Genomic DNA, 24,116 nt, shown 5'->3' on the forward strand with positions numbered 1-24,116 from the left:
TAAGCTTTTCATAAATTCTGATTTTTAGTTTTTAGAGGAAAGTTGTTTTTATTCTTCTAACTGTAATAATTAATTATCCAATATTATTTTGAACTACATATATTTTGCTAGAGGTCACACTATAAAAAGCTCCCAGTTTCTCAAACCAATATGTAGACCACAATATAGTCCATCAAATCCACAAAAATTGTGTCCCTTGAAGAATTTTACCACAAATTATTTCATTACATGAAATGATTTGTCCAATTCCATTTAACATGAATGAAACTTCATCAGCTTTCGTTTCAGAGTTTTACCACAGGATTAAATTAGAGCAAGGATAATATTTAAATCTTTTGGTAAATTCAATTTTATCCGAACGAACAGTGGAAGACATTCGATCGTCTACAGGCCCTTGTATACCTTTGAAAACCCACTAATTTCAATCTTTCGACAAAAGTTGCCAATAATTAATCTTGTTTATAACTTTGTTCTTTCTACTCCTCCTTCTTATCGCTCGTATTTCACAGAGACCACAGTATTATGTACAACTTTTATTCCTGTGCAGCTAACATATAGGCAGAGATATTGTAACGTCATACGATTTATAGCAGGAAAAATGAAAAAGGAGCAACAGGCTTTCCTATAACCTCACTCCCTTCCCGCTTGCAGCATAAACAACAAGTCTTTGGCCTACCTTTTGATGAGGGCTTAGAGTTTTTTGCAGTGAACAGTAACAATAGAAAATTGGGGAGAAAAATAACATGGCATAAAAGTTTTTCATTAATGAAAAAGTTTTGTCACATCCAAATAAACCTAAATAAGGCAACAAACAATAACCGACCTTCTATAACCGACCAACCAGTTGGTATTGAGGAGTAACAACGACGATAGCAAAAAAAGCAAGAACAGCAGCAGCAGCAACAACAAAAACACATGAACGAACTTTAAGATATCAAACATGCCACAACATCAATTTAGCAGCATCCACATATTTAGCTGACACCTAACATACATGCATACGTGTTGCAGACAGTCTGCAGTCACGGAATTGAGAAATCGAAACAACAAATTTTTGGTTTAGGGACCGTGGAGAAATTCTGGCTCAGTTTTGTCTGTTTGAATATCAGGACAGTTTTTCACGTCTGTCTGCCTGGAAAAACAAGCACAATATTAATGATTGACGTTAGTTGACTAACGTTCATTAATACAATGAAAAGTTACGCTAATGCTCCGAAAATGTACGTTAATACAATGAAACTTACGTTAGTACATTGAAACCAATTGTATTATTAACAAATCGCGGTAGCACGATTTTAAGCCCACACTCTAAAAAACAATCGCTTCTGTCACATACACCCCAAACACATTTTGCTTCAAGCATATATATTTTCACGATTGGTCCAAACAAAATATTGTTTGTATTGTTCAAACATATTATTTTTCACGTTAGGCATACACAGGTAGGAAAAAATTTTAATGAAATTTTCCTTGTGTATATATATTTTTAAGGCGCCAATTGGTTACTTCAATTATTTTACTTGCAGCATACTCTCTAAGTCTCTATTTCTAAACAAATATATGTTTATAGGCTATTTCTAAATTAATATATGTTTGCATCTAAGTATGTTATATTTACAAACATTTTATGTCCCAAACATAATATGTTCTAACATATTAACATATATGTCCCAAACATGTGATGCTAGTTTATGAACATTGTATGCTTGCACTTAAAAATTTTGTGTTTAAAAATTTTAATTTCCAAACATATAATTTTTACACCCAAACATATCAAAACAATCTTTTTGGTCCGTGCACCAACAATGATGGGGGGTATAATAAGTTTGCCATTTGCCTTTTCGATTTCCGATTATATAAAGTATTTATTCCTGATCAAGGAGAAATTTTGTCTGTCCGTTGTAATCACGTAACGTCTTTTAATAGTGCCGTTATCGTCTTGACATTTTTGTATACCCTGCGCCACACTGTGGAACAGGGTATTATAAATTAGTGCATATGTTTGCAACACCCAGAAGGAGACAAGATAGACACATGGTGTCTTTGGCGAAAATGCTCAGGGTGGGCTCCTCAGTCGATATATCTATGTCCGTCTGTCCGTGAACACATTTTTGTAATCAAAGTCTAGGTCGCAGTTTTAGTCCAATCGACTTCAAATTTGGCACAAGTATTTGTTTTGGCTCAGAATAGAACCCTATTGATTTTGGAAGAAATCGGTTCAGATTTAAATATAGCTCCCATATAAAGGGTGATTCTTTTGAGGTTAGGATTTTCATGCATTAGTATTTGACAGATCACGTGGGATTTCAGACATGGTGTCAAAGAGAAAGATGCTCAGTATGCTTTGACATTTCATCATGAATAGACTTACTAACGAGCAACGCTTGCAAATCATTGAATTTTATTACCTAGAAAAGTTGGCAGAAAATCCGCTTTTTTATCGACAAATTTTGTTCAGCGATGAGGCTCATTTCTGGTTGAATGGCTACGTAAATAAGCAAAATTGCCGCATTTGGAGTGAAGAGCAACCAGAAGCCGTTCAAGAACTGCCCATGCATCCCGAAAACTGCACTGTTTGGTGTGGTTTGTACGCTGGTGGAATCATTGGACCGTATTTTTTCAAAGATGCTGTTGGACGCAACGTTACGGTGAATGGCGATCGCTATCGTTCGATGCTAACAAACTTTTTGTTGCCAAAAATGGAAGAACTGAACTTGGTTGACATGTGGTTTCAACAAGATGGCGCTACATGCCACACAGCTCGCGATTCTATGGCCATTTTGAGGGAAAACTTCGGAGAACAATTCATCTCAAGAAATGGACCGGTAAGTTGGCCGCCAAGATCATGCGATTTGACGCCTTTAGACTATTTTTTGTGGGGCTACGTCAAGTCTAAAGTCTACAGAAATAAGCCAGCAACTATTCCAGCTTTGGAAGACAACATTTCCGAAGAAATTCGGGCTATTCCGGCCGAAATGCTCGAAAAAGTTGCCCAAAATTGGACTTTCCGAATGGACCACCTAAGACGCAGCCGCGGTCAACATTTAAATGAAATTATCTTCAAAAAGTAAATGTCATGGACCAATCTAACGTTTCAAATAAAGAACCGATGAGATTTTGCAAATTTTATGCGTTTTTTTTTTTAAAAAAGTTATCAAGCTCTTAACAAATCACCCTTTACTTGTTTTTTTCGTCATGAGAATACATGGAAATGAGTCTGTCCGTTGTAATCACGTAACGTCTTTTAATAGTGCCGTTATCGTCTTGACATTTTTGTATACCCTGCGCCACACTGTGGAACAGGGTATTATAAATTAGTGCATATGTTTGCAACACCCAGAAGGAGACGAGATAGACACATGGTGTCTTTGGCAATAATGTTCAGGGTGAGTCCCTGAAACGTCCGTGGGTCCATGTCCGTCTGTCCGTCCGTCCGTCTGTCTGTGAACACATTTTTGTGATCAACGTCTAGGTCGCAATTTAAGTCCAATCGCCTTCAAATTTTGCGCACGTTCCTAATTTGGGTCAGAATAGAACCGTATTGATTTTGGAAGAAATCGGTTCAGATTTAGATATAGCTCCCATATATATATTTCGCCCGATATGGACTTATATGGCCCCAGAAGCCAGAGTTTTACCCTACTTAGCTTAAAATTTTGCACAAGAAGAACAATTAGTACTATAGTCAAGTGTGCCAAATTTTATTGAAATCGGTTCAGATATAGATATAGCTCCCATATATATCTTTCGCCCGATATGGACTAATACGGTCCCAGAAGCCAGAGTTTTCCCCAATTTGGTTGAAATTTTGCACATGGAGTAGAATTAGCATTGTAGCTATGCGTGCCAAATTTGGTTGAAATCGGTTCAGATTTAGATATAGCTCCCATATATAGCTTTCGCCCGATTTACACTCATATGACCACAGAGGCCAATTTTTTGGTCTGATTTAGTTGAAATTTTGCACAAGGAGTAAAATTAGCATTGTAGCTATGCGTGCCAAATTTGGTTGAAATCGGTTCAGATTTAGATATAGCTCCCATATATAGCTTTCGCCCGATTTACACTCATATGTCCACAGAGGCCAATTTTTAACTCTGATTTAGTTGAAATTTTGCACAGGGAGTAGAATTAGCATTGTTGCTATGCGCGCCAAATTTGGTTGAAATCGGTTCAGATTTAGATATATCTCCCATATATAGCTTTCGCCCGATTTACACTCATATGACCACAGAGGCCAATTTTTTGGTCCGATTTAGTTGAAATTTTGCACAGGGAGTAAAATTAGCATTGTAGCTATGCGTGCCAAATTTGGTTGAAATCGGTTCAGATTTAGATATAGCTCCCATATATAGCTTTCGCCCGATTTACACTCATATGTCCACAGAGGCCAATTTTTAACTCTGATTTAGTTGAAATTTTGCACAGGGAGTAGAATTAGCATTGTTGCTATGCGCGCCAAATTTGGTTGAAATCGGTTCAGATTTAGATATATCTCCCATATATAGCTTTCGCCCGATTTACACTCATATGACCACAGAGGCCAATTTTTTGGTCCGATTTAGTTGAAATTTTGCACAGGGAGTAAAATTAGCATTGTAGCTATGCGTGCCAAATTTGGTTGAAATCGGTTCAGATTTAGATATAGCTCCCATATATAGCTTTCGCCCGATTTACACTCATATGTCCACAGAGGCCAATTTTTAACTCTGATTTAGTTGAAATTTTGCACAGGGAGTAGAATTAGCATTGTTGCTATGCGCGCCAAATTTGGTTGAAATCGGTTCAGATTTAGATATATCTCCCATATATATGTTTTCTGATTTCGACAAAAATGGTCAAAATACCAACATTTTCCTTGTTAAATCGCCTCTGCTTAGTCGAAAAGTTGTAAAAATAACTCTAATTTTCCTGAACTTCTAATACATATATATCGAGCGATAAATCATAAATAAACTTTTGCGAAGTTTCCTTAAAATTGCTTCAGATTTAAATGTTTCCCATATTTTTTACTAAAATTGTGTTCCACCCTAGTGCATTAGCCAACTTAAATTTTGAGTCTATAGATTTTGTAAAAGTCTATCAAATTCAGTCCAAATCGAGTGATATTTAAATGTATGTATTTGGGACAAACCTTTATATATAGCCCCCAACACATTTACGGATGTGATATGGTATCAAAAATTAAGATCTACAAAGTGGTGCAGGGTATAATATACACACAACGAAATAATTCATTCCTCCCAAACGAAATTTTAGACAAACAAAGTTCGTTTCTCATTTGCTTTTCGCTATAAGGAAGTGTATTTGGAAGAAAAGTATATACTTTTTGTGATAAACGTTTATTTTTTTCCAGGATGTAAAAACAATTTCATAAAGACTAACTCAAAAAAAATTGTTTTCTTGCTAATTGCATTTTCCCTCACATCTTTCTCACATCCACGAGGTTTTTTAGTTCTTAACACCTTTTCCTGTAATACCAACAATGTAGAAGAAATTATACGATTTTATAAATTTTTAAAATTTTTTTTACCTTTCGCCTGGACGGAGAATCGAACCGTGGACCATGCACTTTGTAAGCCAACACACTACCCACTGAGCTATGTACCTGTTATGGCCATCAATAGATAATTATCCATATAAGTTATATTTATATAGCATAGCTTGCGGCGCCCACGAACCGAATAAACAAAGTTTATTTAACAGAAACAAACATTTAGTTTGGCACCGTGGAGCAGTGGTTGCTACGTCTGACTTTCATGCCAAGGGTCGTGGGTTCGATCCCTGCTTCGGCCAAAGTTTTTTTTTGTTTTTTTTTTTTTTTTTACATATATTCCAGATATGTTCGGAAGATTCCGAAAAAATGTTGAACATTACATTGTCCTATATTAAATTTTGAACTGTAAAATGTGTCTTATTAAAGACCTAAAGTCAGAAAAGAACAGTGTTTGATATAAACGAAATGGACTGTGTTGTGGTTTCAAAAATAACTTTTTTTATTGAAAAAATAATAATTTTTTAACAAACGAATTTTTTTGGTGATAAAAGTTTAAAATTTTCGAAGCAATTCAAAAAACTCTAACAAAAGAAAAACGTTTTCCAAACGTTTTTTTTCTTTGCGTGTAGTCGGCCCCGCCCGACTTTAGACTTTCCTTACTTGTTATACCCTCCACCATAGGATGGGGGTATATTAACTTTGTCATTCCGTTTGTAACACATCGAAATATTGCTCTAAGACCCCATAAAGTATATATATTCTGGGTCGTAGTGAAATTCTGAGTCGATCTAAGCATGTCCGTCCGTCCGTCCGTCTGTCCGTCTGTCCGTCCGTCCGTCTGTCCGGCTGTCCGTCCGTCTGTGGAAATCACGCTAACTTCCGAACGAAACAAGCTATCGACTTGAAACTTGGCACAAGTAGTTGTTATTGATGTAGGTCGGATGGTATTGAAAATGGGCCATATCGGACCACGTTTACGTATAGCCCCCATATAAACCGATCCCCAAATTTGGCTTGGGGAGCCTCCCGGAGCAGCAAAATTCATCCGCTCCGGTTGAAATTTGGTACGTGGTCTTAGTATACGGTCTCTAACAACCATGCAAAAATTGGTCCATATCGGTCCATAATTATATATAGCCCCCATATAAACCGATCCCCAGATTTGACCTCCGGAGCCTCTTGGAGGGGCAAAATTCATCCGATCCGATTGAAATTTGGTACCTGATGTTAGTATATGGTCTCTAACAACCATGCAAAAATTGGTCCATATCGGTCCATAATTATATATAGCCCCCATATAAACCGATCCCCAGATTTGACCTCCGGAGACTTTTGGAGGAGCAAAATTCATCCGATCCGGTTGAAATTTGGTACCTGATGTTAGTATACGGCCTCTAACAACCATGCAAAAATTGGTCCATATCGGTCCATAATTATATATGCCCCCATATAAACCGATCCCCAGATTTGACCACCGGAGCCTCTTGGAGGAGCAAAATTCATCCGATCCGGTTGAAATTTAGTACGTGGTCTTAGTATACGGTTTTTAACAACCATGCAAAAATTGGTCCATATCGGTCCATAATTATATATAGCCCCCATATAAACCGATCCCCAGATTTGACCTCCGGAGCCTCTTGGAGGGGCAAAATTCATCCGATCCGATTGAAATTTGGTACCTGATGTTAGTATATGGTCTCTAACAACCATGCAAAAATTGGTCCATATCGGTCCATAATTATATATAGCCCCCATATAAACCGATCCCCAGATTTGACCTCCGGAGCCTCTTGGAAGAGCAAAATTCATCCGATCCAGTTGAAATTTGGTACATGGTGTTAGTATATGGTCTCTAACAACCATGCAAAAATTGGTCCATATCGGTCCATAATTATATATAGTTCCCATATAAACCGTCCCCAGATTTGACGTCCGGAACCTCTTGGAGGAGCAAAAGTCATCCGATACGGTTGAAATTTGGTACATTTTGTCAACATATGGCCTCTAACAGCCATGTAAAAATTGGTCCATATCGGTCTTTAGTTATATATAGCCGATGACTTACTACACAAAAATTGGTCCATATCGCCAAAAATAATCTACCAAAACTTTATTTCCATAGAAAATTTTGTCAAATTTTATTACTATAGAAAGTTTTGTCAAAATTTCATTTCTATAGAAAGTTTTGTCAAAAGTTTATTTCTATACAAATGTTTGTCAAAATTTTATTTCCATAGAAAATTTTGTCAAAATTTTATTTCTATAGAAAATTTTGTAATCTACCAAAACTTTATTTCCGTAGAAAATTTTGTCAAATTTTATTACTATAGAAAGTTTTGTTAAAATTTCATTTCTATAGAAAGTTTTGTCAAAAGTTTATTTCTATAGAAATGTTTGTCAAAATTTTATTTCTATAGAAAATTTTGTAAAAAATTTATTTCTGTAGAAAATTTTGTCAACATTTTATTTCTATACAAAATTTTGTCAACATTTTATTTCTATAGACATTTTTGTCAAAATTGTCAACATTTTATTTCTATAGAAAATGTTGTCAAGTTTTTATTTCTATAGAAAATTTTGTCAAATTTTTATTTCTATAGAAAATTTTGTCAAACTAGATTATATACGTATTTAATCGGCCTTTTTTGTTTAATATATACCCCGTATGCACGCTCACAAAAAATCGCTTCTGTAACATATACTCCCAAACATATTTAGCTTCAAGCATATACATTTCTGGGTATTGCCCAAACATTTATATGTTTGATCTCTTCCAATATATAATATGTTTGAAAGCATATTGGTCTAAACAATATATGTTTGGGTAGTCTAAGTTCGAAACATTTTGTATTTTTGCATCCAAATTCAATAATGTTGTCTTCCAAAAAACAATATGTTATTATGTGAACATATAATATGTTTGGAAGCATTTTGCACCCAAAAATATTATATGCTTAAAAAAAATTCTCCCAAACAATATTGTGCTCAAAATTTTATTTATTTATTTATATATTTACAATCATAATGAATTATGAAAATAAACAGGTAATATAGGTGCTAACAACATAGGTTTTCGACCTGAATGCTCAAAATTTTGTTTCTGCCCAATTGTATATTCCCCCACATCTTTCTCACTTCCACGAGATTTTTTAGTTCTTAGCACCTTTTTCTGTAATACAAACATTGTAGAAGAAATTATTCAATTATATGATTTTTTTTATTTTAATTTTACCTTTTGCCGGACGGGGATTCGAACAGCGGACCACACAGTTTGTAAGGATCAAAGAAGTAGCTCAAGGAAAAAAAATTTTTGTTAATTTTGTAATAACAAGCAACAACCACCAACTTAATTCAATATCGCTCCAAGCTACTAAACACATATATGTTTATAGGCTATTTCTAAATTAATATATGTTTGCATCCAAGCATATTATATTTACAAACATTTTATGTCCCAAACATAATATGTTCTAACATATTAACATATATGTCCCAAACATGTTATGCTAGTTTATGAACATTATATGCTTGCACTCAAAAATATTGTGTTTAAAAATTTGTTTTCCAAACATATAATGTTTATAGCCAAACATATGAAAAACAGTCTTTTTCATCCGTGTGGGCTAACTTACAATTTAGAAGACAGTGTTAAAAAGTTTTACGATACCTTGCCATCGGCAAGTGTTATCGCAACCCAAGTAATTCGATTGTGGATGACAGCCTTTAGTAGAAGTTCCTACGCAATCCATGGTGGAGGGTACATAAGATTCGGCCTGGCCGAACTTACGGCCGTATATTCTTGTTTTTTACTAACATTGTGTTCCACCCTGGTGCATTAGCCGACTTAAATTTTGAGTCTATAGATTTTGTAGAAGTCTACCAAATTCTTCCAGATCGAGTGATATTTAAATGTATGTATTTGGGACAAACCTTTTTACATAGCCCCAACACATTTGACGGATGTGATATGGTATCGAAAATTTAGATCTACAAAGTGGTGCAGGGTATAATATAGTCGGCACCGCCCGACTTTAGACTTTCCTTACTTGTTTTTACTAACATTGTGTTCCACCCTAGTGCATTAGGGTGGAACACAACGTTACTATAGATCGATTGATATTTAAATGTATGTATTTGGGAGAAATCTTTATAATAGCCCCCAACACATTTGACCGATGTGATATAGTATCGAAAATTTAGATCTACAAAGTGGTGCAGGGTATAATATAGTCGGCCCCGCCCGACTTTAGACTTTCCATACTTGTTTTTGTCTGCCAGCAGGATATGTTCGAAAATCGCTCCAGGTTTCCATATAGCAAGTTTCCTACCACTGCGGTGTGGATTTCGATCAAATCAGATCTTCACTTTTCGGATAATTTTTTGTGATGTTACCACCGTGCTGTAATAATTAGCATGCCCGCCTTGCATACAAACCCAAACACCAAAAAGTTGTTCAGCGGTGGGTTATCCCCTCTCAGTAATGCTGGTGACGTTTCTGAATGTTTCAAAGCTTCTCTAAGAGGATTCACTGCAATATGAAATGCCGTTCGGACTCGGCGATAAAAAGGAGGTCCCTTCTCATTGAGCTTAACATACAATAGGGCAGCACTCAGTAACATAGCACTAAACTACCGTTGTTTCATCCACTTTTTGAACGTGATGCAACACTGCCAGTATCACGGTGACGGTCAAAAAGGCAACAACCACAAATTAATCAATTTACTAATTGAAAAAAAAAATCCTTATTCACAATTACTTACAGCCATCATCATACAAAATCCGATGGAGTTAGTGATAAATATAATTTGAAATATTTCAAAGGACTCTGTACACACATATATACTATACCAAAACACTCATACATTTCAAGTCCAATACATATGCACTCATACTTGTTGTTTATTGTTTAGACCACATCACCGCGGGGAAAAAAATGAACACAAGTTTAATAACTTTTTCAATAATCCATCATAAAGTGGTTTTAATGTACACGTGTGGGTGGGTGGATGAGTAGAAGAAACATTGATGGGAGATATATATCTAAGTAATGTGGCCTACAAATTGGATAGAATTGACAGGAAAAGTTGAAATGTTGGAAAGATGTACAACATAAGACAGTATTGGGATATGATTTCAATGGACAGTCTATAGCAGACCCATTAATTATGTTCAAAGTTGATGTATATGGGAAATCAATTACACTCCTTTTTATTTGGACATATTAAAGACATTTATAAGATTTTTAATGTTTAGGAGAAATTTTCGTAAATTTAATATAGACTAGGATTTAGTACAACTCAGTGTTTAAAGATGAAAATTGATTACGGGCAAATTAAATCCGGTCACCTCAATAAATTTGATTTATACGAAACATCACCTATGCAAAACATTTCCAATACCCCACCCCATATATTCAGAGACGAGTTTTCTTCTCTGCGGCACGAAATTTTAAACAAAAGCTCTTTTGCTTTGAAGCTAATTTGCTTTGGAGCTAATTTTATGCTAATGAGTACACCTCTCAGATGGATCTAAAATGAACGAAGGAACTAGTAGCGGTATTTATTGGAATGAACTAGGAATACGAGAGTCGTACATGTTAGATATCTTTACAGTACTCATATCAAATATGATGGTGTTGGGTCTCTGCGGACGGATACGACAAACTAAATTGATTTAGACGAAAAGAACCTTAGGAATTGCGAAATTCCCATGGCAATGAACAGACAAGAATTAAGGCCTTTAATTGCCCAGCAAAAAAAGAGCTTCCAAAAAAGTAGTTTGGATCCCCAATCTGTGATCCGGAGGTAGTGCAAACTTGGATCATCTCCAATGAATTTTACATGGGCTTGTCATAGGACGGAAGTACTCCCTTTTTGGATCCTTTGCATTGCTTAAAAGTTGTGCCCCGGAAGTTAATTTGAATGAAGAAATTTAAAAAGTGAAAAAAAACAATTTTTTTTCAACCAATTTCACTTTTTTTCATCCATATGTTTTATTACACAATTATTTTCCCTTTATCTAATTTTTACAATTTGAAAAATTTGTTCGCTCCAACCAGGGGTTGAACCTGGTTTTGCTGGCACCATAACAGAACGCCTTAGCACACTCAGCCACAAACGCCATTGAACATAAGGCGTCGAAAGGTCAATTGTTTGTGATATGATCGTAATACGACACCAAGGAATAACATTCTAATTGCTTCTCGAGATGTTCTTTATTAGTATGAACGAAAAAATAAGAAACGCAGGTTCACATCTCACCAAGGGCATTTTTTTATCAAATATTTTTCTAAAAAAATATTTTTTTTTATGTCATGCATCGTTTTTATTTTTTATTTTCGGCATATATTTTCATATAAATATAATTTTTCCATTAAAAATCAAAAAAAAAAAAATTAAAAATTCTCGTAATCTGCAAAACCTTCTCAAAAGAACTTCCATGGAAGCGAAAAAGACAAACGGCACAGGTTCAAATCCCAGCGGGGATGAAATTATTTTTTTTTTATTTATTTTTTTACTTTTTTTATTAATTTCTATTTTTTTAGTTTTTTATTAGTTTTCTATTTTTTTTTTTAATTTAATTGTAAAAAATTTGCACTTAAAATATCCTGATTGCTTTCTTTCTAATACTTGTCCACAAGGACTGCATCGGAAGTAGAAAAAAATCATTGGGGGATCCCAAGATGTGCTTTAGAAGAAGTGTTTGTGCACTTGTCCAAAAGGACTGCATCGGAAGTGAAAAAAATTATTGGGGGATCCCAAAATTGTTTGTGGACTTGTCCAAAAGGACTGCATCGGAAGTTGAAAAAACTCGATGGGGGATTCTGGGATGGGCTTTAAAAGAAATGTTTGTGGAACAACTTCCAATTTTTTTGCTGGGTGGATATAACGCACATGGGAAACATATGGTAAAAATAGGCTTAAAGATTATGACATATGCAGATGCTGTTACCGCAACTATATTCACCCTGTAAACATAGTGCTTTTAAACACAAAATGGTTGTCGTCTATGATATTAAGATCATAATGAAAATAACTTTGCCATTGTACGAATTAAAAGAAAAAGGTTATAATCTCTCAACTGAAAAATATGCAAAATCTTATTTCTATAGGAAATTTAGTCAATTTTTTTTTTCTATGGATAATTTTGTAAAATCTTATTTCTATAGGAAATTTAGTCAAAATGTTATTTCTATGGAAAATTTTACCAAAATTTTATTTCTATTGAAAATTTTTGTCAAAATTTTATTTCTTTAGAAAATTTTGCAAAAATTTTATTTCTATAGAAAATTTTGCCAAATATTTAATTTATACGAAAAATTTGCCAACATTTTAATTCTATAGAAAATTTTGCCAAAATTTTATTTCTATGGAAAATTTTGCCAAAATTTTATTTCTATAGAAATTCTTGCCAAAATTTTATTTCTAAAGAAATTTTGCCAATTTGCGTTTCCATAGGAAATTTTATTTAATATATATTTAATTTATACGAAAAATTTGCCAACATTGTAATTCTATAGAAAATTTTGCCAAAATTTAATTTCTATGGAAAATTTTGCCAAAATTTTATTTCTATAGAAATTCTTGCCAAAATTTTATTTCTAAAGAAATTTTTGCCAATTTGCGTTTCCATAGGAAATTTGGTCAAAGTTTTATTAAAACAAGTATATACGGCCGTAAGTTCGGCCAGGCCGAATCTTATGTACCCTCCACCATGGATTGCATAGAAACTTGTACTAAAGACTGTCATCCACAATCGAATTACTTGGGTTGCGGTAACACTTGCCGATAGCAAGGTATCATAAAACTTCTTAACACCATCTTCTCAATTGTAAGTTAGTCCAAAGGGGGTATATTTTAAACCAAGAAAGGCCGATTGAATACGTATATATTTCAGTGTGACATAAATTTCTATAGAAATAAAATTTTGACAAAATTTTCTATAGAAATACAATTTTCTGAAAATTTTCTATAGAAATAAAATGTTGACAAAATTTTCTATACTAATAAAATCTTGACAAAATTTTGAATAGTAATACAATTTTGACAAAATTTTCTATAGTAATAAAATTTTGACAAAGCTTTCTATAGAAATAAAATTTTGGTAGATTATTTTTGGGGATCGGCTATATATAACTATAGACCGATATGAACCAATTTTGGCATGGTGGTTAGCGGCCATATATTAGCGCAATATACCAAAATTTCACCACGTACCAAATTTCAACCGGATCGGATGAATTTTGCTCCTCCAAGAGCTCCGGAGGTCTAATGTGGGGATCGGTTTAAATAAGGGTTACATATAATTAAGATCGGTATAGACCAATTTTTGCATGGTTGTTAGAGACCATATACTGACACCATATACCAAATTTCATCCGGATCGGATGAATTTTGCTCCTCCAAGAGCTCCGGAGGTCTAATATGGGGATCGGTTTAAATGGGGGTTACACATGTAATTATGGACCGATATAGACCAATTCCTGCATAGATGTTAAATACCATATACGTGCACCATGTACCAACTTTCAGCCGGATCGGATGAGATTTGCTTCTCTTAGAGGCTCCGCAAGCCAAATCTGGTGATCGGTTTATATGGGAGCTATATATAATTATGGACCGATGTGGACCAATTTTAGCATGGTTGTTAGATACCATATAATAACACCATGTACCAAATTTCAACTAGATCGGATTAATTTTGCTCCTCTAAGAGGCTCCGCAAGCCAAATCTGAGCGTCGGTTTATATGGGGGCTATACGCAGAAGTGGTCCGATATGGCCCATTTGCAATACCATCCCACCTACATCAATAACAACTACTTGTGCCAAGTTTCAAGTCGATAGCTTGTTTCGTTCGGAAGTTACCGTGATTTCAACAGACGGACGAACATGCTTAGATCGACTCAGAATTTCAACACGACCCAGTATATATATACTTTATGGGGTCTTAGAGCAATATTTCGATGTGTTACAAACGGAATGACAAAGTTAATATACCCCCCATCCTAACATATGGTGGAGGGAACTTGTGGAACCTCTAACAGAAGCATATTTCATCCGATCCGGCTGAAATTTGGTACATGGTGTTGGTATATGGTCTCTAACAATCATGCAAAAATTGGTCCATATCGGTCCTTAATTATATATAGCCCCCATATCAACCGATCCCCAGATTTTGCTAGTGGAGCCTCTAAGAGAAGCATATTTCATCCGATCCGGCTGAAATTTGGTACATGGTGTTGGTATATGGTCTCTAACAATCATGCAAAAATTGGTCCACATAGGTCCATATTTATATATAGTCGCCATATAAACCGTTCCCCAGATTTGGTTTGCGGAGCCTCAAAGAGAAGCAAATTTCATCCGATCCGGCTGGAATTTGGTACATGATGTTGGTATATGGTCTCTAACAACCATGCAAAAATTGGTCCACATCGATCCATAATTATATATAGCCCCCATATAAAATGTTCTCCAGATTTGACCTCCGGAGCCTCTTGGAGGAGCAAAATTCATCCGATCCGGTTCAAATTAGGAACGTGGTGTTAGTATATGGTCGCTAACAACCATACCAAAATTGGTCCAATCACACAAAAATTGGTCCATATCGGTTCATAATCATGGTTGCCACTAGAGCCAAAAATAATCTACCAAAATTTTATTTCTATAGAAAATTTTGTCAAAATTTTATTTCTAGAGAAAATTTTGTTAAAATTTTATTCGGTTCATAATAAAATTTTCATCATTGTCAAAATTTTATTTCTATAGAAAATTTTGTTCAAATTTTATTCTGTTCATAATCATGGTTAGGTTAGGTTAGGTTAGGTTATGTGGCAGCCCGATGTATCAGGCTCACTTAGACTATTCTGTCCATTGTGATACCACAGTGGTGAACTTCTCTCTTATCACTGAGTGCTGCCCGATTCCATGTTAAGCTCAATGACAAGGGACCTCCTTTTTATAGCCGAGTCCGAACGGCGTTCCACATAGCAGTGAAACCACTTAGAGAAGCTTTGAAACCCTCAGATATGTCACCAGCATTACTGAGGTGGGATAATCCACCGCTGAAAAACTTTTTGGTGTTCGGTCGAAGCAGGAATCGAACCCACGACCTTGTGTATGCAAGGCGGGCATGCTAACCATTGCACCACGGTGGCTCATGGTTGCCACTCGAGCCAAAAATAATCTACCAAGATTTTATTTCTATAGAAAATTTTGTTAAAATTTTATTTCTGTAGAAATTTTTGTCAAAATTTTCTTTCTATAGAAAATTTTGTCAAAATTTTTATTTCTATAGAAAATTTTGTGAAAATTTTATTTCTATAGAAAATTTTGTTAAAATTTTATTTCTGTAGAAAATTTTATTAAAATTTTATGTCTACTTTCTCACACTGAATTATATACGTATTGGATCGATCTTTTTTGATTTAATATATACCACGTATGGACTTACATACAATTTAGAAGATGGTGTTAAGAGGTTTTAAGATACATTGCCATCGGCAAGCGTTACAGCAACTTAAGTAATTCGATTGTAGATGGCAGTGTTTAGAAGAAGTTTCTACGCAATCCATGATGGAGGGTACATAAGCTTCGGCCTGGCCGAACTTACGGCCGTATATACTTGTTTCAATTAAACACTTAATTGAATTTGGAACGCAACAACAAATCATAGCAAAGGGTTGAAATAAATAAATCCCATCAACTCCATCATTTTATCAAATATGTAAGAATATGTTTGCAACAAAAAAGTGGGTACCGTATTGATCTTTTAAAATTATAGTTTTTTTTCACTCCTAGTTTCTTAAAACCAAGAGCGGTATGGGTTTGTTGGAAGATTCACCTTGAAGTTACGAAGTGGCGTTGGCATTAAATTGTATTTTTGTTTTACCTGCCTTTTTCAGTTTGAACCCAAGTAGAGAGCAGTATATCTGATATATAAACTAATGAGCTGAATTATGTATTTAAAAATATGAAAAATATCCGAAAATAATAAAAATATGTATTTCCCATTTATATATTTTTTCAATTTTTAGAATTTTCAAAGTATCATCAATATAATACCAAATATTACATTGCTTTCCCATTATTTTTGTCTATGATTGGTTCAAATTTTAATAGACGATTTCAATGTGCGGAAATTTTGGTAAGGAATTGTTACTAAAATTAAATTACCGAGCTCCTTAATACACCTTTTTATGCTAAGAGACTACAACTGCAAAAGAAGATTATAAATCTGCAACCTGGAACTAAGAATTGAACTTGATATTCTATGCAGGTAATGTTTAACAAAATTAACTTTTAATTTAACAAAATTAAATTCGAATTATTCTGTTTACTTTCAGAAATACTAATTTAGCTTACAGGCTGCTGATTTATTGGAAATCTAGGCGCATCTACATATTAGAAGGACCATGCTAACATGGTTATTATTATAAGGAAGATAATGATTTATATAATTTATGTAATTGTATTTGTAAGTTATGTTAGAACAAACCACAAATGACAAGAACCAAATTTATTTGTCTATTGCATAATTAAAAAAATAATAAAATATTAAATATGTTTTATACGAAACACATATTTTCTTTTATTTCAAATAAAATTAAATACGATTTTGGGGTCGCAATATGTAAATTTTTTGATTGAAATTTATAGCCAATTTCAATTAATTATTTAATTGAATGAATCAAATAGTTGATTGATTTTTGTCGCGAAATTAATTAAAATTTTAATTGATTCAATTAAAACTGTGATTGAATTTTATGTTAAAAATCAATCACGTTTTTAATTGATTCAATCACACAATTAATTGATTCCGTGACAAAAGTCAATTAAATTTTTAATTGAAAATCGTGTTGGTTTTCAATCAAAATGGGTGATTGAAACTATCATTTTCGTGATTGAAGACATTTCAATTAAAAAAATCGGAAGGATTTGATATGGTATCGAAAATGTTGCTTACAATAAAAGTAATGACATAGCAAGAACTTCCACTTTTGTTTTGCTGGGATGACTCTACATAATTATGAACCAATATGGTCCCATTTATGCATGGTAACTACACGCTCACAAAAAATCGCTTCTGTAACATATACTCCCAAACATATTTTGCTTCAAGCATATACATTTTTGGGTATTGCCCAAACATTTATATGTTTGATCTCTTCCAATATATAATATGTTTGAAAGCATATTGGTCTAAACAATATATGTTTGGGTAGTCTTAGTTCCAAACATTTTGTATTTTTGCATCCAAATTCAATAATGTTGTCTTCCAAAAAACAATATGTTATTATGTGAACATATAATATGTTTGGAAGCATTTTGCACCCAAAAATATTATATGCTTAAAAAAATTCTCCCAAACAATATTGTGCTCAAAATTTTATTTATTTATTTATATATTTACAATCATAATGAATTATGAAAATAAACAGGTAATATAGGTGCTAACAACATAGGTTTTCGACCTGAATGCTCAAAATTTTGTTTCTGCCCAATTGTATATTCCCCCACATCTTTCTCACTTCCACGAGATTTTTTAGTTCTTAGCACCTTTTTCTGTAATACAAACATTGTAGAAGAAATTATTCAATTGTATGATTTTTTTATTTTAATTTTACCTTTTGCCGGACGGGGATTCGAACAGCGGACCACACAGTTTGTAAGGATCAAAGAAGTAGCTGATCAATTGCCCAAGGAAAAATAAAATGGTAATTTTGTAATAACAAGCAACAACCACCAACTTAATTCAATATCGCTCCCTGTTAAATAGCGCTCCAAGCTACTAAACACATATATGTTTATAGGCTATTTCTAAATTAATATATGTTTGCATCCAAGCATATTATATTTACAAACATTTTATGTCCCAAACATAATATGTTCTAACATATTAACATATATGTCCCAAACATGTTATGCTAGTTTATGAACATTATATGCTTGCACTCAAAAATATTGTGTTTAAAAATTTGTGTTCCAAACATATAATGTTTATAGCCAAACATATGAAAAACAGTCTTTTTCATCCGTGTACATACCATACACTGACATAATACACCAGAAGGCTCCATAAACCAAATCAAAAATGTTCCAATTTTGACATGGAGAGTACATACTGGCATCACGCACCGAATATCAACCGAATCGGATGAAATTAGCTCATCCAAAAGCCTTCGGTAGTCAAAGAGGTTTCATTGTAGTCGATGTTAACGATTACATCTTGGACTCGCTCACAACAATCTTCTTTCTTTCCAAGTCCAGCTAAAGGCTAGAAATTAAATCATTAAATATATTCAACAGATATGCTACCAGATTCTCAAATTAAATTAGAGGTTATTCCGTTCTTCCAAAGTCTAGCCTGTAAAAAAATTAAACCATTAAATACATACAACAGATTTCCCCAAAGAATCTCATATTGCAGGAGTAACACGAACGTAAACGTTATTGGAATTTCCTCCTGTGACATTCAAGATTAGTTAAAAGAGCGTTAGAAAGTTTATCCCATTTAAATATTTTATGAAAAGGTACGAGTTTTTGGTTGTGAGAAAAAAATGTTTTTTTCTCGTCTTAATTAATTACTTTAATGTTATAGTTTTTCCGTACTCTTTGTGCGGCGAAACATAAAATATTGCCGGGATTTATGTACTCGTTAATTGAAAATCATAGAACAAGAAAATAAATGAAAACAGCAAAGACCATCATAGAAGATTTTGAAGTGTGCCACATTAGAATGTAAACATAAGCGAAGGGATAAAATAGTCAATGTGATCGACTGGTATCGTTAGCTACTTTGAGTTTTCAGGGAGTTATTTAATATTTTAGTTGTTAATATTTATTTGGAAACTAATTAATGGCGCTTATAAATTTTGGGTGTTATATTTGGGTAATATATTTTCTATTTCTAGGAGACAAAATTTTAGACCAACGAAGTTTTCTTTTATTGTAAAAATTTTGTTTTTCAACAAAGTTCGTTATGAAAAAACGAGGCAATGGATTCCATAAACAAAGGGTCATAGGTTCAATTCCAGTTTCGATCAACCACTAAAAATTAATAACACTCACTCCTTACCTTTTTCCTTATAATTTGAAGAGATATCTTAACAAATGTGATTACCTTCGAGGTTTTGAATGGTAAATACGAGTACACTGATGTGCTGCCTACACTGAAAAAAATATTGTCGTGGGGTCAAAGATTTCATATCTTTAAAATACGAATGCAAATTTTGCTTAGCATAGAAGACGCATTTCTCTAATATAAAGTTTTTTTTTTTCCTTGTCCAAAAGTCGATAAACTTTTCAATGAAGTCGTATTATCCTTATAATTAAGTGATTTCACTTAAAAATGGGTATCATAAAACGAAAGAAATTTTTTTTGGGGTAAGGTCAATTTGACTTTAATAATTCAGAAAAATTCTTTAAATTTAATGAAATTGTCTTTAAATTTGTTGTCTTTTTGCATCTTGACTATAAAGCAAAAAATCGTCAAATATAGGACATGTTTTTCAACACTTTATTTTAAAGATGCTTTTTACTTGAAACATAGCATAATTACTACTGGAAGTCGAGTCTTAATTTTGAAAATAAAGTTGTCGTTAACTCGTTTTTAAAGGACTTTGATAGCATATGAAGAAAAAACGCTGAAAAAGCGAAAAATTAAAATTTGCTTCCTAGAAGCAAATACACAAAACCCAAATTTAAAAGAGAATTGTGTCTTAAAAGTATCCTTACTTGTATTCTCCGCTTCTCAATCAATACCAAAATTTTTAAAGTAAAGACAAAATCTTTGGAACCGGGCATGCTTTTTTTTCAGTGTATTTGCGCAAAAAATAATTATTTCCTCCCAAACGAAATGTTAGACAAACAACTATTGTTTCCCATTTACTTTTCGCTGTAAGAAAGATTGTTGGGAAGAAAAGTACTTTTTACTTTTTGTTTAAATGTTTATTCTTTTACAGGATGTAAATAAAGACTAACTCGAAAAAAAATCTTTTTGGCTAATTGGATCATCCCTCATATCTTTCTCACTTCCACGAGTCTTTTTTAGTTCTTAGCACCTTTTTCTGTAATACAAACAATGTAGAAGAAATTATTCGATTTTATAAATTTTTTAAATTTTACATTTCGCCTGGGCGTAGAATCGAAATCGTAAGTTCAATCCTTGCTTCGACCAAACACCAAAAGTTTTTTTATAATGTTTTTCAAATATTAAAAAAAAAAGTTTTTTTTTTTTTGAAGTTTTCTAAGGAATTCAAAAACTTTAACAAAAGAAAAACGTTTTCGATACACATTTCCCAAACGTTTTTTTTCTTTGTGTGTAGCCATAGAATTCAAAATCGTTCAGCTTTGAAGAAAAATTCTTCTGCACTGAAAAAAAGCATGCCCGGTTCCAAACATTTTGACTTTACTTTAAATATTTTGGTATTGATTTCGAGCCAAAGAAGCGGAGAAACAAGTAAGGATACTTTTAAGACACAATTCCCTTTTAAATTTGGGTTTTGTGTACTTGCTTCTAGGAATTTAATTTTAAATTTTCGCTTTTTCAGCCTTTTTTTCATATGCTATCAAAGTCCTTTAAAAACGTGTTAGCGACAACTATACTTTCCAAATTAAGACTCGACTTCCAGTTGAAATTATGCTATGTTTCAAGTAAAAAACGTCTCTAAAATAAAGTGTTGAAAAACATGTTTTATATTTGAATGATTTTTTGCTTTGTAGTCAAGATGCAAAAAGACAAAAAATTTAAAGACAATTTCATTAAACTTAAAGAATTTTTCTGAATTATTAAAGTCATGTTGACCTTACCCCAAATATTTTTTTCTTTCATGTTATGATACCCATTTTTAAGTGAAATCACTTAATTATAAGGACAATACGACTTCAGTGAAAAGTTTATCGACTTTTGGACAAAGAAAAAAAACTTTATATTAGAGAAATGCGTCTTCTATGCTAAGCAAAATTTGCATTCGTATTTTTTCTGGTTACCCTAGAAAAAGAAAGGATAAAAGTGGTGGCATACGCAGATGATGTGGCTCTAGCAGTCAGGGGAAAATTCCCATCTACAATCAGAGATATTATTCAGAGGGCCCTCCGTATGACTGATAAATGGGAGAAAGACAATGGTCTTGGGGTAATCCTGCAAAGACAGAACTAGTCATGTACTGCAAAGATCACAAAACTCCCACGGTTAGGCCCATTTCCTTAGGGGGTATTGAAATTCCCTTTGGTGAGTGTGTAAAATACATTGGCGTTATTTTGGACAGGAAGCTGAACTTTAAGCTTAATATTGAAGAAAGGCCGAGAAAAGCAACGGTAGCTTTGTACTCGTGCAAAAGGCAATAGGAAAAAGGTGGGGACTAAAACCAAAAATTGTGCATTGGCTATACACGGCAGTGGTTAGATCTATAATGCTATATGGTATTGTAGTCTGGTGGCCGGCACTTCACCAGCCAACAAGGTTAGACAAAGTTCAGCGTATGGCGTGTTTGTGTATCTCAGGCGCATTCAGCAAGACAGGAACAAATTCCCTTAATGTCATGCTGCATATATTGCCTTTAGACATTTTGGCCAGTCAGGCTGTGCGGTTGCGCGAGCTATCGCTGTGGTCGGAAAAAACTTACGGTCACAGTTCGGTCCTCAAACTAATGCCAGATGTGCCTAACGTAATGGATTACACTTTGGCGAGTCCCCTATTGGACAAAAAGTTTGAGACTATAATGAACTAAAATACGGGAAAAAGTTATACACAAATAAAGCATAAAGATTTCCCAATTTCGTATTTCTTACAAAATAGTTCATTATTTCTTTAAATTTGTAAATTTTACCAAAAATGTGTCCATCATGAACTTCGTATGTCACTAAACTACAAAATTTTCTTTAACTACTGAACAAATTTAGTTATGTCTAATAAATTTTCTTGAATTTGTCGAAAAATATTTACTTATTTTTGCCATATCGGAGTGATGCCAGCGCTTGTAATACCATTTAGTTAAAATTTTCTAAAAAAGTTCCAAATTTTCTAAAATTAATCGAAAGTTATCTTTCCTGGTGGGTTCACTGTTTTTTCAGTGTGTAGTGTTTTTCGGGCTGAAATATTAGCAATAAGAGAGGTGGCGAATTGGCTGAGAAGTAATGTTCCAAAAAATGTGGGCATTAATATATACTCAGACAGTCAACCTGCAATAAAATCCTTGGACTCTGTGTTCCTCAACTTGAAAACGGCCATCGACTGCCGCAAATCTCACAATGAGATGGCTGAGTAGTACAATATTCACCTAATATGGGTGCCTGGCCATAGGAACATACCAGGAGACTGCGAAGCGGATGAGTTGGCAAGGCTAGGGACTACCTTACATATTCCAGGGGAACTAGAATCTTTTGGTATGCCCCTGACTGCCTGCAAGCTCATGCTGCGTGAGAAGGCTGTTATGATGGCAAATGTTCGATGGGAGAATTGCAATGGCTGTAACGACACCAAGCAAATATGGCCCCATTTAAACTTAAACCGCACACTAGATATGCTAGTGTTCTCGAGACGTCAGATATCACTCCGTTTGCATGCAATCTGCACCCAGAGAAGGAATATGATCACCTCAAACCTATTTCAAGAGCACCATGTTACTTTTTCACGACGACCATGTAGCATTTTAAGTCGCAAAATTATTTTTTTTCTCGTTAAACATAACATGCTTTCCGTAATCAGATACATAATTTGCGAGAAAATAACATGGTTTCGACAAACATGTTACATGTTTTCCGTGAAAAAGTAACATTGTGCTCTTGAAACATTGTTGAGGTGATCATATTCCTTCTGTGTGTGTGTGTGAAGTGGACGAAGAATGTTGTTCGCTAATTCAAGTAAAGGTCATTGCTGTATTTTTTATGTATTTTTTTATCCAAAATTTTAAAAAAGATATTCTGGGAACTGTTCACAACGAAACAATTTTGGAAATCAGACCACAAGTGCATATTTCGAAGCCCGAACAAATTTTCTGAAATCCAATATATAGAAGTTAGAGGTATTCTAATAGGTTCACGACCTCCTTGTTCTGAAAATTTTGTATACAGATTTACAAATATCTCAATTCTAGCTATTTCATGACATCTTCTTTTCCAGATCATAAAAAAGATTCTACAGATTGCCTTTTTTTGCTCAATAATCAATACCACCGTAAGTCCATAAGGCCGAATTTTATGTACCCTCCACCATGGATTACGTAAAAAAGTTTTAATAAAGGTGTCATCCATAATCGAATTACTTGGGTTGTGGTAACCCTTGCCGATGTCACGGGATCTTACACTGTATTCTAAATTAGAAGTTATGGAGTCTAGGTTAGAAAAAAAAACAAGTATATACGGCCGTAAGTTTGGCTAGGCCGAATCTTATGACCCTCCACCATGGATTGCGTAGAAACTTCTACTAAAGACGGTCATCCACAATTAAATTACTTGGATTGCGGCCGATGGCAAGGCATCTTAAAACTTCTTAACATCATCTTCTAAATTGTAATTTAGTCCATGCGGGATATATAGTAGACAAAAGAAAGGTCGATTAAATACGTATACATATATTCCGTTTTTTAACGGTATATATAGGGACGAAATAATTACGAA

At 33.9% G+C, this 24,116-nt stretch overlaps 1 long non-coding RNA gene across 1 annotated transcript; it reads right to left on the bottom strand.

The window, feature by feature from the left end:
• Nucleotides 1-8,474: 8,474 nt before the first annotated feature.
• On the bottom strand, nt 8,475-8,800 carry LOC142242896 (uncharacterized). The gene is made up of 2 exons (XR_012724238.1): nt 8,730-8,800; nt 8,475-8,666 (listed from the first exon to the last, which is right to left on the bottom strand). It is a non-coding gene; the product is annotated as an uncharacterized LOC142242896 (long non-coding RNA).
• Between the last annotated feature and the right edge of the window lie 15,316 nt (nt 8,801-24,116).

This window comes from Haematobia irritans, chromosome 1 (genome assembly GCF_050003625.1).
Source record: "Haematobia irritans isolate KBUSLIRL chromosome 1, ASM5000362v1, whole genome shotgun sequence".
NCBI lineage: Eukaryota > Metazoa > Arthropoda > Insecta > Diptera > Muscidae > Haematobia > Haematobia irritans.